Source organism: Callithrix jacchus, chromosome 13 (genome assembly GCF_049354715.1).
Source record: "Callithrix jacchus isolate 240 chromosome 13, calJac240_pri, whole genome shotgun sequence".
Lineage (NCBI taxonomy): Eukaryota > Metazoa > Chordata > Mammalia > Primates > Cebidae > Callithrix > Callithrix jacchus.
Genome location: NC_133514.1, coordinates 59,593,344 through 59,609,408, shown reverse-complemented (window position 1 = coordinate 59,609,408; position 16,065 = coordinate 59,593,344). Strand labels below are relative to the sequence as shown.

The window sequence follows — 16,065 nt, the reverse complement described above, 5'->3', positions numbered from 1 at the left end:
TCTATTTTTAATGTTTTGAGGAACTTCTATAAAGTAAAAGTCAATGAAAACAGAGAAAATTCCTTACTCTACTATAGCGAGATGCCCATCAGCAGAAAAGGACAGTGTAGAACCAGGTCGATGCTGAGCTGTGGTCACCCTTGCTCAAGTGAGCAAATTAAAATCCCCAGGGATATTCATAGACTTCTCTCCCAACATCTGAGGGCTGGATTTGCTCTGTTGTCCACCACAGACTATATTCAACTTGCTGGAACCTCATCTGGGGCTGAATAGCCCAAGGACAGGGACGCTGCTTCAGAGACACCCACGGTTACAGTTGCACCAGTCAAATCTGTTTTCATGCCCGTGTCTTCTCGGAGAACAGAGCAGCATATGGACGGCTTGGGCTCCCTGCCATCTGTCAAGAGTGGGCAGGACAGCGTGTGCAATCCCAATCTGCACCAATGTTTGGTAGATAACACTTTCCACAGGGAAAGGTCTGCTGGACTCAGATAAGAACAGCTTTAAATAGGGACTATGAAAAACTGTACAACAGATACAACTCAGTTCCAGTCCTCTCAGATCTACCTAAAGCCCTCATAGTCGTAACCTATAAAACTTTGAGTGGAGAAAATCCTGACCCCTTGCTCAGTTGGTATGGAGCTCAAGCACTCACTCACATGCTATAATGTCATTATCATCGTTATCATAAACAACAGTATTTACTGAACTGCTACCCAGGAACTCTTCCCTTTAGCTTCTAAGAACATGTACAATGTAATATCTTCACTGATGAGACAGAGACCCATGTATCACATTTTTTCTATTTCTACCTCTGCTCCTAATATGTAGGATAAGACAATTGTAGAGGAAATAATTTTATTAGAAAATTAAGTTATGGGTTTTCTACCATTCCCCCTTTATCTTGAAAATCTAACCCTTTCTTCAAACTCAGACCAACTTTTATAAATGGCCAAGTGAAACAATATAAAACATACAATTAACATAACCACCCTAAGTAAGGAAGTGGCCCTGGTTAGCCGTATGAGGTTAGCATGATGATTTCTGTAAAAAGCTGTAAATTAATCACTATATACTCTGAAACTTCTGAGTTATTTTTCCACAGTGTCCACCAATAGTTTAGTTATTTATTGAACAAGATATACTAAAGGAAGAAATTTCTATTTCAGAAGCCCTATTTAAGTTCCTTATATATTCCAACTCATCAAATCCTCTTAAGAATTCTGCAATGCAGGTACTATTGATTTCCTCCTCTATAAATGAAAAAAAGCATAGCACAAAGTAACTTACCCCAAGTAATAAGGGAGGGGGCAGTAAGCCAGGAGAGGGAGGCTTGCCTCAGAGTCTGTGCTTATAACCATTAGGCTTCACTGCCTCCCACCTAATCTAGGAGCTGATGCTTGTAGAAGGGTGTGGGAAATGAGCTGATGGTTATAGCAGGGATGTGCATGGAAGAGAGGGTGGGAAGGGTAGGAAGAAACCGCATAAAGAAAGCATCAGGATGTCCCATGTTGCACATACGCTATACAGACAGTTCCTGATTTATGATGAATTGGCAGGATATTTTTGACTTTACAATACACATTTAACAGAAACTGTACCTTGAGTACCCATACAATCATTCTCTTTTTCACTTTTGGTACAGTACTCAGCAAATTACATGAGCTATTCAGCACTTTATTACAAAATAAGCTTTGTGTTAGGTGATTTTGCTCAGCTGTAGGCTAATGTAGATGTTCTGAGCACATTTAAGTAGGTTAAGCTATGACGTTTGGTAAGTTTAGGTGTATTACACGCATTTTTGACTTAATGATATTTTCAGTTTGCAATAGGTTTATTGGGACATAACCACATCGTAAGTTGAGAGGCATCTTTACTAAATTTCCCAGAAAGCAAAAGCGGTGTTTGTTACAGAAGGCAGGGATTTGCACTAGGTGCCAAGAACCCTGCAGACAGCAGTCAGCACCCATGGGCTATGAGGGGAAGCACTGGAGGTCAGTTTAAGAGTGATGGCTAAAGTCCAAGGAGCCTAATATCCATTTCTCTGCCGGTTTGTTGTTACCTACTTGCTCTCATTTCTGGGGGAGTCAGCTAGAGTATTACTGTATATATTACATAATATTGGACATCATTTTATAGAGTAATGATCTACACTAGTATTTATAAATGTGAGGGTTTGTGAAGTCACTAGACAGGTACTGAGTAAACATCAAGGAGCTGCTCTGTTTGACCATCATTCGCTATTAAGTAAATTTCAGTATAAGTAAGAGAAGCTGGCTCTGACAATTGTGAAGCATGCTTTTTGTTGTTGTTGTTGTTGTTTGAGACTGAGTCTCGTTCTGTCATCCAGGCTGGAGTGCAGTGGCACAATCTCAGCTCACTGCAATCTCTGCCTTCTGGGTTCAAGTGATGGTTTCACTATATTGGCCAAGCTGTTCTCGAACTCCTGACCCTGTGATCCACCTGCCTCGGCCTCTCAAAGTGCTGGGATTACAGGTGTGAGTCACCACACCCAGCCACTTTGGGTATTTAATGCAGCATTATAGTTATGTAAGGCTATGTAGTAAATACTCTGCTAGAGAAATAATCATTTTGCTTATATTGTGCAAATTGTATATATGGGAGAGTTAGTACCTGGGGGAAAAGGTAAAATTTCGGAAAAAAATTCAAAATAAGCAGATGTTTTTCTTTATAGATTGAGGATTTGAAAGGGTAGTGGTGGTGATGAAGATTGTAGAAAGGAGATAAAGAAAAGGAAACCAGGTTCAAGGAACCACTGTACCCCACCCCTTGGCTCTTCCTCTCTCATTATCATCATCAGTTTTATTAAAAAGAAAGGAACCAGTTTTACAAGTTTCCTTAAGTCTGACAATAAGCTAAAGGATATGACAGAGAAGGAAGTGCTAGGTTATTAACATGCTGAAGAATCAAGATTGCTTGCATATTTGCATTTCTTTGGTTCTTGCAATCATCTCTCTATTCAAGCTGAACTATGAAATATACCATAGCTGTTATTACTGGGCTCGTGGACTAAATGTGCTTTGTTGTTGTTATTCTGATATCGTGTCTGTTGCTATGAAAACCAAGCCATCCAGACTAAGATTTCAAGTGCATAAACTGAACACAGTAGAAGCCAGCACACAGAATAATTCTAATTTTGAATGAATATATGCCGAAGAAGTCATTTAACCTCTGAGTCGCAGTTTCTTCTGTAAAATAAAAATACTCTGCTAGATGTTTTCCAAGCTCTCTTTAAGATGTAACAGTTAGGTGAGAAGAGATAGAAACCAGCAAACAACGAACCAAACACAGACATCAAAGGGGGAATAAAATGCCATTCAGGGAAGTGAATTACAGCACTTTGGATTCAGGAACTAGAGAATGGAATTCTCTAGTTTTGGATTCAGAACTCCTTGGAGTCATTAACTATGTCTCTGAAGACTTTCTCTCTAAGTGTTCTCTGAAAGAATGGTTTCTACCTGTGTTACGGGTTGCTCCAGGGACTGGCATTCTGGGCAGAGACTACCCTTCCTGGGGGTCGTGGGCAGGAAGAGAAAGTGGAAGGAGGGCCACCAAGAAGTCGAATGTGATGATAGACCAGCCACAGGTCTCAGTGATGAGGTCTTGAACTAGGACGACTGGAGGCAGATACTGGAAACAAAGGGGGGCAGGTGGTAGAAATACTGTGAAGCTAAAGTTGAAAGAAAGGCAAAACTCTGGAAAGAAGTTGCAAGCACTAGAGATGCGGAGCTTAGGAACCTGTACACAGGGCAGCCTATCAGCATCGATCCGCACAGGTTTCTCAAGAGATACACACAGTCTATTTGCAAAGTGATGGACAAAAAGAATTTGAATGGTCTGTGACATGCACAGTCCAATGAGAATTTTGTCAAAATAACATGAATACCAAGTCGTGAAGATACCTGGACATAGGTAAAGTTGATCAACAGGAAAGATTGCTGAACGGCTTTGACCTTTTTCTGGTATTCAGTTTCGCAGGCATTTTGGGTAATTTTAATCTCCTTTGTAGGCACTTGAGAAACACTTGAAATTCACCTCAAATCCTTAGCTTTGTTTGAAGGTGCCTATGGGCAAATTTGTAACTCTTAGCAGGTAAGGAAACTTGATACCATCTACTGACATTTCAAAATTTTCAAGTGCAAGGGTAGCATTCCTTTAGTTCGCTAAAAATACACAGTATATCACGTACAAAGCATATAGATTCCTGGTGAGTTTAATTGGGAGACAAAACCAAAAGTTAGGTTGAGGCTAGATTGTGAATGACTTTAAATTTTGGACTTACTGGATTTGATAAGAGGGAGCTACTGATGATTTTTGCCCAAGAGGGCCCCATAGCCATAGTACTACTTTAACAAGCTCATCTGGCAGTGGTGGAAAAATCCAATGGTCAAGGTAGAATTCTTGAGTCATGCTATAAATAGGAACTGCCTGAAATGTGCTAGATATTAAGGCGATACATTGTAATAGCTACAAGTGATTGCATGTTATGACAAGCCAGGCACTGCGCTAAGTACAGTGCTTCATCTATGTTATCTCACTTAATCTTTATAGCAGTTCTACAATATTATCACTTGCATTTTATGGAAAAGTCAATGGAGGCTCAGTCAGTGTGGCCCAAGGCCACATGGCAACTAGTAAGTGACAAAGCCATGGTTGATCTTCAAACCTGTGCTCTCAGCCTATAAGCTAAGAAAGTGACAAATATAAGGAAGAATGAGTACACACAGCACTGTGAGACAGAGGCACACAGTTAGATACACTGCCTGGGAGATGACCGTCAGCTCCCAGATGGAGTTTCTGCAGGGTATCACACACCTAAGATATCTTTCTTTTGACATCAAATGCCTTGAATGTAAAACAGCATTTTAAAAATGCACTGGGGCCAGGTGCAGTGGCTCACACCTGTAATCACAGCACTTTGGGAGGCCGAGGTGAACAGATCACTTAAGGTCAGGAGTTCAAGACCAGCCTGGCCGACATGGTGAAACCCCATCTCTACTAAAAATATAAAAATCAGCCAGCTGTGGGGTGCACGCCTGTAGTCCCAGCTACTCCAGAGGCTGGGGCAGGAGAATCGCTTGAACTTGGAAAGTGGAGGTTGCAGTGAGCCAAATCGTGCCACTGCACTTCTGCCTGGGTGACTGAAGGAAACTGTCTCAAAAAAAAAAAAAAAAAAACCAACCATTGGGTATTTTCCTGATGTGTTATATACCAGGTCACCACTAAACTTACTAACATTATAATGGAGTATCTTCAAGTTTCCTAACTTTTCTCTGCTGCCACTGGGCATGTTGAGTTTACGCCCCACTTTTTTTCCAGAGTATATTCAGTACATCTATTGCCACATTTCTCACCCCATAATTCTTCCCCAATAGCTAGGAGGTAAATATGATTGTGTTGCATCTCACTGTGTTGCACTGCCTTGCACTTCACGACCAGTTAGGGCAAAACTCTCTTTCTCTCACTCCACTCCACCCAAGGCTTACTTCAAGGTATCCAGGAAGCAATGTCTACTAATGTAAAAGGTCTTGTTGACCTGACAGCGATCAATACACACTTCTTATTTTTCAGAAAGAATTACTTCTTGTTAATTGCTTCCCATTTTCAATAGTTTCACTAAACATTTAAAGCTAAAGTCTGATTCATGTTAGGAATTTTATGAGTTTTTTATGTTTCTCTGGCAAAATTCAAGTGTTCAATGCTGGTAATTGCTAGAAAGGATTATTAGGTAATTTTTGGCTTTTCAACAACAGCTCTCACCATCAAAAATCCAACTTGTATGTTTATAAAATTGCAGTTCTGCTACATTTATAATCACAACATGGCCACAGGGATTATTTATTTTCCCAATATAGTAATGTAACTTGGAATGATTCTATTGCTCAATAGAAGTAAGACAGCATGAGCCTGGAAAGGATTCTTTTATAAACCACAAATGCAAGGAAAGAAAATTAAACCAGGAACTCTAACCTGGGTTTTAGTTCTAGCTTGTTCATTTTCTACCTGGGTAATCTTGGGCGAGTTGATTCAATATTCGGAACTACATTTTCTCCAATTATAAAATGAGAAGACAACTTTAAAGTGCTCTAAGAGTCCATCTATTTGAGAAAAAAAAAAAAAATAAATGGGTATGTGTCCCAAGACTGTTTCCCAAAGCGTGACAGTAAAATCACCAGAAACTTAAATAGTGCCTGCAGTTTCTACACTGTTTAGAAAGCATGGTGTGGTGGAAAGAATGTGGAGTGTAGACTCAGAAGACACAGGTTTGAAGTCTGACTCTACCCAATTCTATATATAAGAACTGGAGACTGTTACGAACTGGATGAGTTTCTAGTAAAAAAAATTTAAAATGCAGGGGGTTAGATGGAGACGACAGCTAGACAAATAAAAGATATTTGTCAAAGCACATTGTAAACTGCAAAGTCATATGTAAATGTCAGAATAAATTAGATAAACTCGGGTAAGCCACTTTTAGGGTCAAAAGAGAGCATAAGCACAGAAGCACATGTCGCCAGGATTTAAATAGTTCATAGAGCCAGTCATATCCTTATGTAGTTTCTGAGCTCTGCTAGGGAGGTAAGCAAATTCCAGTTCTCTGCTCAGTATCAAAATAGTTAATTTGTAACAAGTAATTGAAATTAACTGTGCTAATATCAACTTTAAACTTGAGGAATGTCAGGTGGCTGTGAGACCCAGCAGGGGATGACCAACACACAGTAAGACATGAGGTTCTGGAGTTCAGCAATAATGCTCTACTGACAGATTCAGATTTGGAAAATTATGGCATGAGAGCAGGACAGTTGCCGCCACAGATCTGAGGGGACGCCAGAATTTAAAGGAAGAGACAGAAGGGCTCCTGCAGGAGCCAGGGAATCAGGAAGGCAGCAGTTTAAAATGAGGCGAGTGGTCATCAGTAACAAATGCCACCGAGAGGAAATGTGAAATTAAGACCGAAAAAGAACATTTAATTTGACAATTGGAAGATCACTGGGTTCCTTTGTCTGAGCAGTTTTGCTGGAATTAAGGATCCAAAAAAGCTTTGTTTTAGTTAAATAAAGAATAAATTAAAAGAAAATAAGTGAGGAGAAATAGGGTTGACAATTCTTTTCTTTTTTCTGAGACGGAGATTTCGCTCCTGTTGCTCAGGCTGGAATGCAGTGGCAATCTCAACTCACTGCAACCCTGCCTCCTAGGTTCAGGCGATTCTCTTGTCTCAGCCTTCTGAGTAGCTGGGATTACAGGTGCTGGCCACCATGCCCGGCTAATTTTTGTATTTTTTTAGTAGAGTCAGGTTTCACCATGTTGGCCAGGCTGGTTCTGAACTCCTGACCTTAGGTAATCCACCCGCCTCAGTTTATTAAAGTGCTGGGATTACAGGCACGAGCCACCATGCCCAGCCTCTAATTCTTTTTAGGATCTTGACAATGAATGAAAAAAAGAGATGCTCATCACTAAGCCAGGCACTAAGGATTTGAAGTCCTTAACCTGGAGAAGAATTCCTCAGTAATAGCTTGTCACTTGTGCGTGTTTAAGGTGAAATGCTCATGTATTACTGTTTTCAAAATCTATGGATAAAAGGAAAATAAAGCTACAATCTTTAGATTCTATTCCCCACAGAAGTCATTGTAACAGTTTCTGTTTCTTTTGTGTCATGCACAAAATAATCTACAACTTGTTTTCTTCACTTAATACTACATAATCTTGGACATATTGCAAATCGCCAAAAAGAGATTCAAAAGAATTCTTTTTAATAATTGCATATTATTTCACCTTATGGCTTTATCAGTATTTATTTAACTGGGACTCTACGGAGGAATGTTTTTTGTTTCTAGCTTTGTGCTATTTGAAGTCATCTCTCAGTTACCGTATCATCCACACATTTTCATATAGATCCATTTCCATTTGGCAAATTACTACAAATAGAGTTACTTAGGGGTAAAAGGATTTAGGTGGCTTAAATATTAATAAATATCATCAAATTTCTTTTCAAAAGTATGCACCAGTGGTGGTTGATACCTGTAATCTCAGCACTTCGGGAGGCAGAGGTGGGCGGATCACTTGAGGTCAGGAGTTTGAGACCAGCCTAGCCAACATGGTAAAACCCCATCTCTACCAAAAATACAAAAATTAGCTGGGCATGGTGGCATATACTTGTGGTTCCAGTTACTCAGGAGGGTGAAGTGAGAGGATTGCTTGAACCCAGGAGGCAGAGGTTGCAGTGAGCCAAGATCAGACCACTGCCCTCCAGCCTGTGCAACAGAGTGAGAACCTGTCTCAAACAAACAAACAAACAAAAAGCATGCACTAAGTTTGCTCCCATTAAGAGTGAATGAGAACAAGTTCCTCTCCAATCCCTGGATATAATAAACTCTTAAATATCTTTTGGATGAAATCAGTATCTTATTTTATTAAAAAAAATGATATCTTGTCTTAATTTTCACATTATGAATAAGATTGAGCAACTTTTCACGTTTATTTGCTGTTTTTGTATTTCTTTTGTAAACTTTCTGCTGACAACTTTTGCTTATTTTTTATTAAATTAAAATTTTTATTTGTAAAAATTCATTGGCTTTATAGGAAATTATTGCTTTGTCAACCATATGTTTTACAGAAACTTTTCTCGTTTAATCCCCTTTTTAACCTTGTTTGTTGTTTTTATGTAGCCAAATTTATAAATATTTTACTTCAAAATCTGGTTTACATCGTGTTTATAAAAGTCTTCCCAACCTTGAGTTTAAAAAAATCATTTTATCTTCCACTTTTTCAATTACAAAGATGATTCTTTAATCTTTGGTGATACCAATTTCTATTGTGCATCACTCCTGCTATCTGGAAGTATTTTTATTAGCCAAAGTCCCTTACATTCTTCAGTACTAAAACAGTAATCCTGCTGTTTGGTATTAACACATTTTTAAATAAATTTTTATCATACCTAAAAGTGATAAAAAATTTATCATTTGAATAAATTTTTATCACTTTTAAAAGGAGAATTATAAAATTACATCAACGTCATGGCATCTAAGTTAGGGACAAAACCAGTGTCTTAAAGGAGATGGTGCTGGTATTGAGTCCTATCTAGTGATGACTCACCAAGCAATCACATTTCCTGTTCAGCTCGAATGCACTGGAGAAAACACAATTCTCTAACCACATCTGAGAGTTCAGCTATATGTAGAGACACAGAACCTTCACGTCTTTCCTCTATCTGTTGTTTAAAAGCGTCAATGATGCCATAAAAATAACTGTTGCATAGAGGTCACTATTACAGAAATAGTGGGCCTGGCAGAGTCTAGAAATCAATCGGCTATCTCATGTCATATTAGCTACGTTGCTGTAGAATCACTGCTGATCCAGTGGAAAGAAGTGAAAAGCCAGTTTATCATCTTGCATATACCCTCTTCAATCAGTTGCCTGGAAAACCATAGGGAAATGTAAAAAGCTTCTGGCTGAACAGTTCAGAAAACAAAACCAGTCCCACCATACTCTCCCAGGTGTGGTGCCCTGGGTCTACACACTCCACTTCCTCCCCTCCACCACCCTGTTCTCTCATGAAGCTCCCTAGATTTTCTGCTTATGTTTTCCTTTTCTTTCAAGACGCCAACAGTTTCTCCACAAAGCCCTTTACTAAGTCAATGCCATTAGCACACACAAATCTCAAGTTTTGGGGAAAAAAAACCTCCAAAAAACCCTTTGAGGTGACCTTGTTCATTTCCTCCCCAAAAGTGTGAGTCTTTTGGGCTATATCCCCATAAGGTGCTACCAAGCCCTTGTCCCCACATTGGCGGTGATGAAACACACTTGACTTTCTGATGCAGCCAAATCTGTTTCCAGGCAGTACTAATCATGATATAGTTACTTTTTCCAAGGAACTGAAATGGGAATCTTATGATTTCTACTCTTCAGTTTCACTTCTGCCAATGGGCGGCAAAGGTATTGTGTTTTGAGTTTTTGTTTGTTTGTTTTGCCCATCTTTTGCTTGTACTCTCTATGGTGACATCTAACACCTGTTCTTGAGTTGCAGATGGAAGTTCAAAATACATCATCCATGAGTAAAGTGGCCCAGTAGCATTACTTTACAACAGTCCTTTTTTTTTTTTTTTTTTGCATTTTTTTGGAGATAGAGTCTCGCTCTGTTGCCCAGGCTGTAGTGCAGTGGCGTGATCTCAGCTCACTGTAACCTCTGCCACCTGAGTTCAAGCAATTCTCCTACCTCAGCCTCCCAAGTAGCTGGGACTACAGGTGCGTGCCACCACGCCTAGCTAAGTTTTGTATTTTCAGTAGAGACGGGGTTTCACCATGGTGGCCAGTCTGGTCTGAAACTCCTGACATCAGGTGATCCGCTGCCTCAGCCTCCCAAAGTGCTGGGATTACAGGTGTGAGCCACCACATCTGGCAGTCGAATTTTTATCTAATAACAGATTTGTGGGATTTTTCTTTTTTAATTTCAAGATCCCAAAGAACATGTCATCTGCAAACAGGGGAATCGTATTTTACACTACCTCTACCATGGCCTCTACTAGTAGTCCATCAATGCTCAGAAGTTCCCACTTACCTCTACTTAGACATGAAGGCTGACCGCTGATTTTAAACCCTACCAAGTCACTTTCAGGCTCAGCCTGGGGATGCCCTGGCCCCTCCTGATATCGCTCTGGAACTGTCATAACCTCCTATTTTCAGGAAAACCTGTATGAAAAAAATAATATTTTAAAAAACCAGGCCAGGCACGGTGGCTCACGCCTGTAATCCCAGCACTTTGGGAGGCTGAGGCGGGTGGATCACAAGATCAAGAGATCGAGACCATCCTGGTGAACATGGTGAAACCCCATCTCTACTGAAAATACAAAAAATTAGCTGGGCATAGTGGCGCGTGCCTGTAGTCCCAGCTACTCAGGAGGCTGAGGCCGGAGAATTGCCTGAACCCAGGAGGCGGAGGTTGCGGTGAGCCGAGATTGCGCCATTGCATTCTAGCCTGGGTAACAAGAGAGAGACTCCGTCTCAAAAAAAAAAACAAAAACCTCCTTTGATATGATCAATTTATCCAGAAAATCATGCAGGTCAATAGAGCTAATATGTTTAAAGACCTTCATACTTTTGGGCATATAGAACTAAGTAAGGCACAGACTGTTTTCAAAGCCACAGGTGCAGAGAAGGAAAAAAAACATCCCAATAAAGCTCAAGTTGCTCTCATTCATTAATTACATTCAGAAAAGAACTCAAAACAACCCAAATAATTTAAATAACTTTGAACACAGTATTTTGACTATCCTCAGGCTAATGGTCAAAGAAAGCCAGAAAGAAGAGAAAAACCAAGTTCAAACCCAAGCCAAACAAAACACAAAAATCACACGTTATCATACTGCATTTTAGGAAGTAGGTTTGTTTTCCTGATGAAGTATCGGGCAGCAATTCAGAAACATGCTTTCTGTGCATTCTAGGATTGCCTATAGTGTTAAGGGAGGCGATGCTTCTCATTGTCAGAGAAGGACAGGCTGGAGTGAACAGTGTGTTGTCAGATTGAAATCAGAGGTCATTGGATAAGCAGGTCTTCCTAACTACTTCAGCATTATTGACATTTGGGTCAGGAAATTCTCAGTTGCACAGGCTGTCCTGTGTTTTGTAGGATATTTAGCAGTATCCCTGGATTTTATCTTTTATGCACAGGATATGAATAGCACTCCTCTTCCCAGCTGTGACAGCCAAAAATGTCTTCAGATATTGCCAAGTGTCCCTGGAGGCAAAACTGCCCAGTGTGGAGACTCCATATGCACATATATACATACATGTAGACATAGCTCTCTCTCTCTATATATATGTGTGTGTGTATATATACACACATATATAGATAGATACATACAGACACACCTCTATATCTGGATAGAGCTCTCTATATATCTATAGATATAAATATATATTATATATAGATGTGTCTGCATATATGTATATACGTGCATATTGACATATTTCCTAGATTTGTCTCTTGAGACTTGGCAGCAATGACATGTTAGTAGCAATGAACACCTATGGCATCCAGAGGTTGGGTTGTAACTACCATTCTTGTTGAAAAGAGCCTGGACATTTTGGAGAAATGGCTTCTTCCAGGGCCAGGGCTGGGGCAACATGAGGTGAACTGGTAACATCTTATGTCAGAAAGTAAGAAAAGCTCATAAAATGATGGAACCAGATCAAAATGATATAGGAATTTGCTTGAAGGTGCTCCCTCTCACCAAGTCTTGGGCAGCAAATTCAAAACATTTGAGCAGTGGCCAGGCATGGTGGCTCATGCCTGTAATCTTAGCACTTTGGTAGGCTGAGGTGGGCGGATTGCCTGAGCTCAGGAGTTTGAGACCAGCCTGGGCAACATGGTGGAACCCCGTCTCAACTAAAAATACAAAAACGTAGGCAGGCACGGTGGTATGTGCTTGTAGTCTGAGCTACATGGAAGGCTAAGGCAGGAGCAGTTCTTGAACCTGGGAGGCAGAGGTTGCAGTGAGCTGAGATTGCACCACTGTACTCCAGCCTGGGCAACACAGTGAGACTCTGTCTCAAAAAAAAAATTGAGCAGTACAATGAATAATAATTTAATAAAGTAAGAATACACAGTCCATACTAAATAAGTAAATGAGAGAAAAAGAGAGCTCTTCCTTACTCAACTAATGGATCTCAACGAATGAATGCAGAAGAGTAATGACTCCATCAATAGAAGATCACACAGGCTGGTAGTAATTGATTCAGCATCTCAACTAATGGATCTCAACGAATGAATGCAGAAGAGTAATGACCCCATCAATAGAAGATCACACAGGCTGGTAGTAATTGATTCAGGATCTCAACTAATGGATCTCAACGAATGAATGCAGAAGAGTAATGACTCCATCAATAGAAGATCACACAGGCTGGTAGTAATTGATTCAGGCAACAGTAATTCAATGGATGCTAAAACTGGTGGGTGAAAGAGGGTAAGTAACAGTATATTTACATCATACAATTTTTGGAAAGACATGATTATGTGATTAGCATCTTGCATAAGTGCTTTTATTGAAAGATCAAGAGAAAGACGTCTAAATTATGATATAGTTCAGAGTCAAAAGAGCATGTATAATTATATTTATCAGCATCAATGCTTGGCACAATAAATATTTGTTAAATGAATAAATAATAATTCCCTTTGAAATATAATATATGGCTGTGGTATCAATATCAAAATCATAAAGATGCCATCATGACACATGACCAAAGTAGCTGGCTGCAATTTTCTTAGCTTGCACCATCAGCAGAGAAGTTTTAAATGTTAGGGCTTCAGCTGTACCTATAATTTAGAGTTTTGATGCTGAAAAAACAATATCTACTAGTAAAGAAGTCAAGTATGAATTATTCCTTTGTACTCCGAGTCTTTTAATATGAAGTCTCACTATGGTAAACTGACGAAAATACCAATATGTAAATTAATTAATTTATTTATTTTTGAGATGGGAGTGTAGTGGCATGATCTTGGCTCACTACAACCTCCGCCTCCCAGGTTCTAGTGATTCTCCTGCCTCAGCCTCCCGAGTAGCTGGGATTATAGGCATGTACCACCATGCCTGGCTAATTTTCTATTTTAAGTAGAGACAGGGTTTTGTCATGTTGGACAGGCTGGTTTTGAACTCCTGACCTCAAGTGATCCACCTGCCTAGGCCTCTCAAAGTGCTGGGATTACAGGTGTGAGCCACCGTGTCTGGCCAAATTTATTATTAAGGAGTAAAAGTTGCACATTGTACATTATGTCATCGAACAGAATGAATTTTTTCCCGATACAATCATGGGTTCCCAAGCAGCATGAATGTTTTAAAAAAATATTATGTAGAGTGATTTCAATTTTTGTTGGCTTGTACACCTTTCTATTACAACAGTTTTCACAAAGCTGAGATGATCTGATTTGCACAGCAGTCATGAAAACCAAAAGACCCTGAAGACCTACCTGCTCAGGATTTTTTGTCTCCTAAGTGGCTCACCCCACCATTTTTGGTTTCTCTATGCTTTATGTAATTTAGTAGCTCACATTTCTCCCCTCGGCATCCACACACACTGCTATTTCTTTTCTCTGCTTCTTTATGGTGTTCTGTCTGCACCACTGATTTCTATCTGCATTTGTATCCAGAAGAGCATCTAATGCTCAAGACATTTGTTAAACTCATCTGACTACAACAACACACATGTAGTTTTTCATATTTAACCTGCTAGGTATCCGGTTTGTGGAAAAAAACCCATTGGCTGTTGAGTTGTTGCCATGTTGATGCTCTCAAGTGACTTTCCTTGGAGGAGCATTTGAACATAGAGAAATATTTCTTACCTCAGTAATTATGCTGAAAGTTCATTATGTTCCTCCTTAAAAATATTTCTTAAAGATGCAAGAAAGAAGGTTGGAATTAAGTGGTTTAATTTATTGATGCTTCTTAGCCCAAGTGAAAAGAGAAGATATACTAATAGTAATTTAATAGTGATGATGATAATAGTAGTTCTGTTATATAGAGACCTTACTATGTGCCAGGCATGGTTCCAAGCACTTCAAATACATTAGTCCATTTAACCCTGACAACACTATAAAGTAGGTACAATTATCCCCCAATTTATAGAGGCAGAAATTGAGCCACAGAGAAGTTAAGTAACTTATTCAAAGTAATAAAGCTGGTAAGTCATGGAACCTGGGCTAAACATAGGTGGTGTGGCCCCAGAGTATGGATCCTCATCCACTATGCTGAATTCATATGCCGTATGATTTCCATGCAAAATTTTCTTTTGTCACTGATATGGTTTGGCTCTGTGTCCCCACCCAAATGTCATGTTGAATTGTGATCTCAAGTATTAGAGGTGGGGCCTGGTGGGAGGTGACTGGCCCATGGAGACGGTTTCTAATGGTTTGGCACCACCATCTCCCTAGGGCTGTCTTGTGACTGAGTTCTCATGAGATCTGGTTGTTTGAAAGTGTGTGGCACTTCCTGCTTTGCTCTGCCTTCCTCCTGCTCAGGCCATATGAAGACATGCCTGCTTCCCCTCTGCCTTCCACCATGACTGTAAGTTTCCTGAGGCCTCCCCAGCCACGGAAAACTGTGAGTCAGTTAAACCCCTTTTCTTTATAAATTACGCAGTCTCAGGTATGTCTTTATATCAATGTAGGAATAGACTAATACAATTTCCTTTTTAGATAGACGGAACTTGAGAGTAAAGTAAGGTTATTTGCATAATCTAATCACACTCTAAGCCATGACCTCACAGTCTAAGGCTATCAAGGTGTAGCACATTATCCCCATGAATTTGCAAATGAATTTGAAAGGAATTGAGTTGACAAAGCAGATTCCACAATTCTGACCATTCCAGAAACGGAGTTAGGTCACTGTCTCTGTATCAGAAGAGAGAAGCGCCACCATGGGTTTTGATTCAAAAGTTAAAGCCATGTTTGTGATTATCTAAGTGCAAACGCAGATGACAATACTTGGAAGTGCTCTTCTAAACCATCTTTTGTCTGATTATAACCTTCAGCAGGCAGCAGGAAGCCTTACCATGTGTTACTCCGGGGCTATTGTGCAGTCTGTGTGTGTGTGTGTGTGTGTGTGTGTGTGTGTGTGTGTGTGTACAGAAAGGGCTCTATAGATTTCTCTCTGGGGGCAGATGAAGCCCATAAACATGTTCTATCCCTATGATATGTGCATTTTAGCAAGAGAAACAGTAATATAAACCAGATTTATTTCTCTCAGCTGAACTTTAAATTCTATGCTGTAGATTTTCGTCATCTATTGATGAGCAAAAGTGCGGTTTGTTAAAGTTTTTCTCAAAAACATAGTGTGAAAAACATTCTATAGGTAAATATTTGTGCACGTTCTATGTCTTTTAGACATTAGAATGAATTCCCTAGAAGTGGAATGACTGCACCAAAGTCTATACAAACCTTTCTGAAGCTTGCAGTCTTGTACCATGAATTGCCAGATTACTCTGCAGAAACATGATGCTAGTTTTCAAAGCTTACGGTGTCACCAGGCAGAGTATAAATAACTGTGTGTTGGGCTAATA

At 39.8% G+C, this 16,065-nt stretch overlaps 1 protein-coding gene across 13 annotated transcripts in view; it reads right to left on the bottom strand.

Annotated features, from left to right (window-relative positions):
• The window catches only part of DLGAP1 (DLG associated protein 1), a 1,035,773-nt gene that overhangs the window by 424,283 nt on the left and 595,425 nt on the right, over positions 1–16,065 (bottom strand). The gene's annotated exons all lie outside the window — the stretch shown is intronic.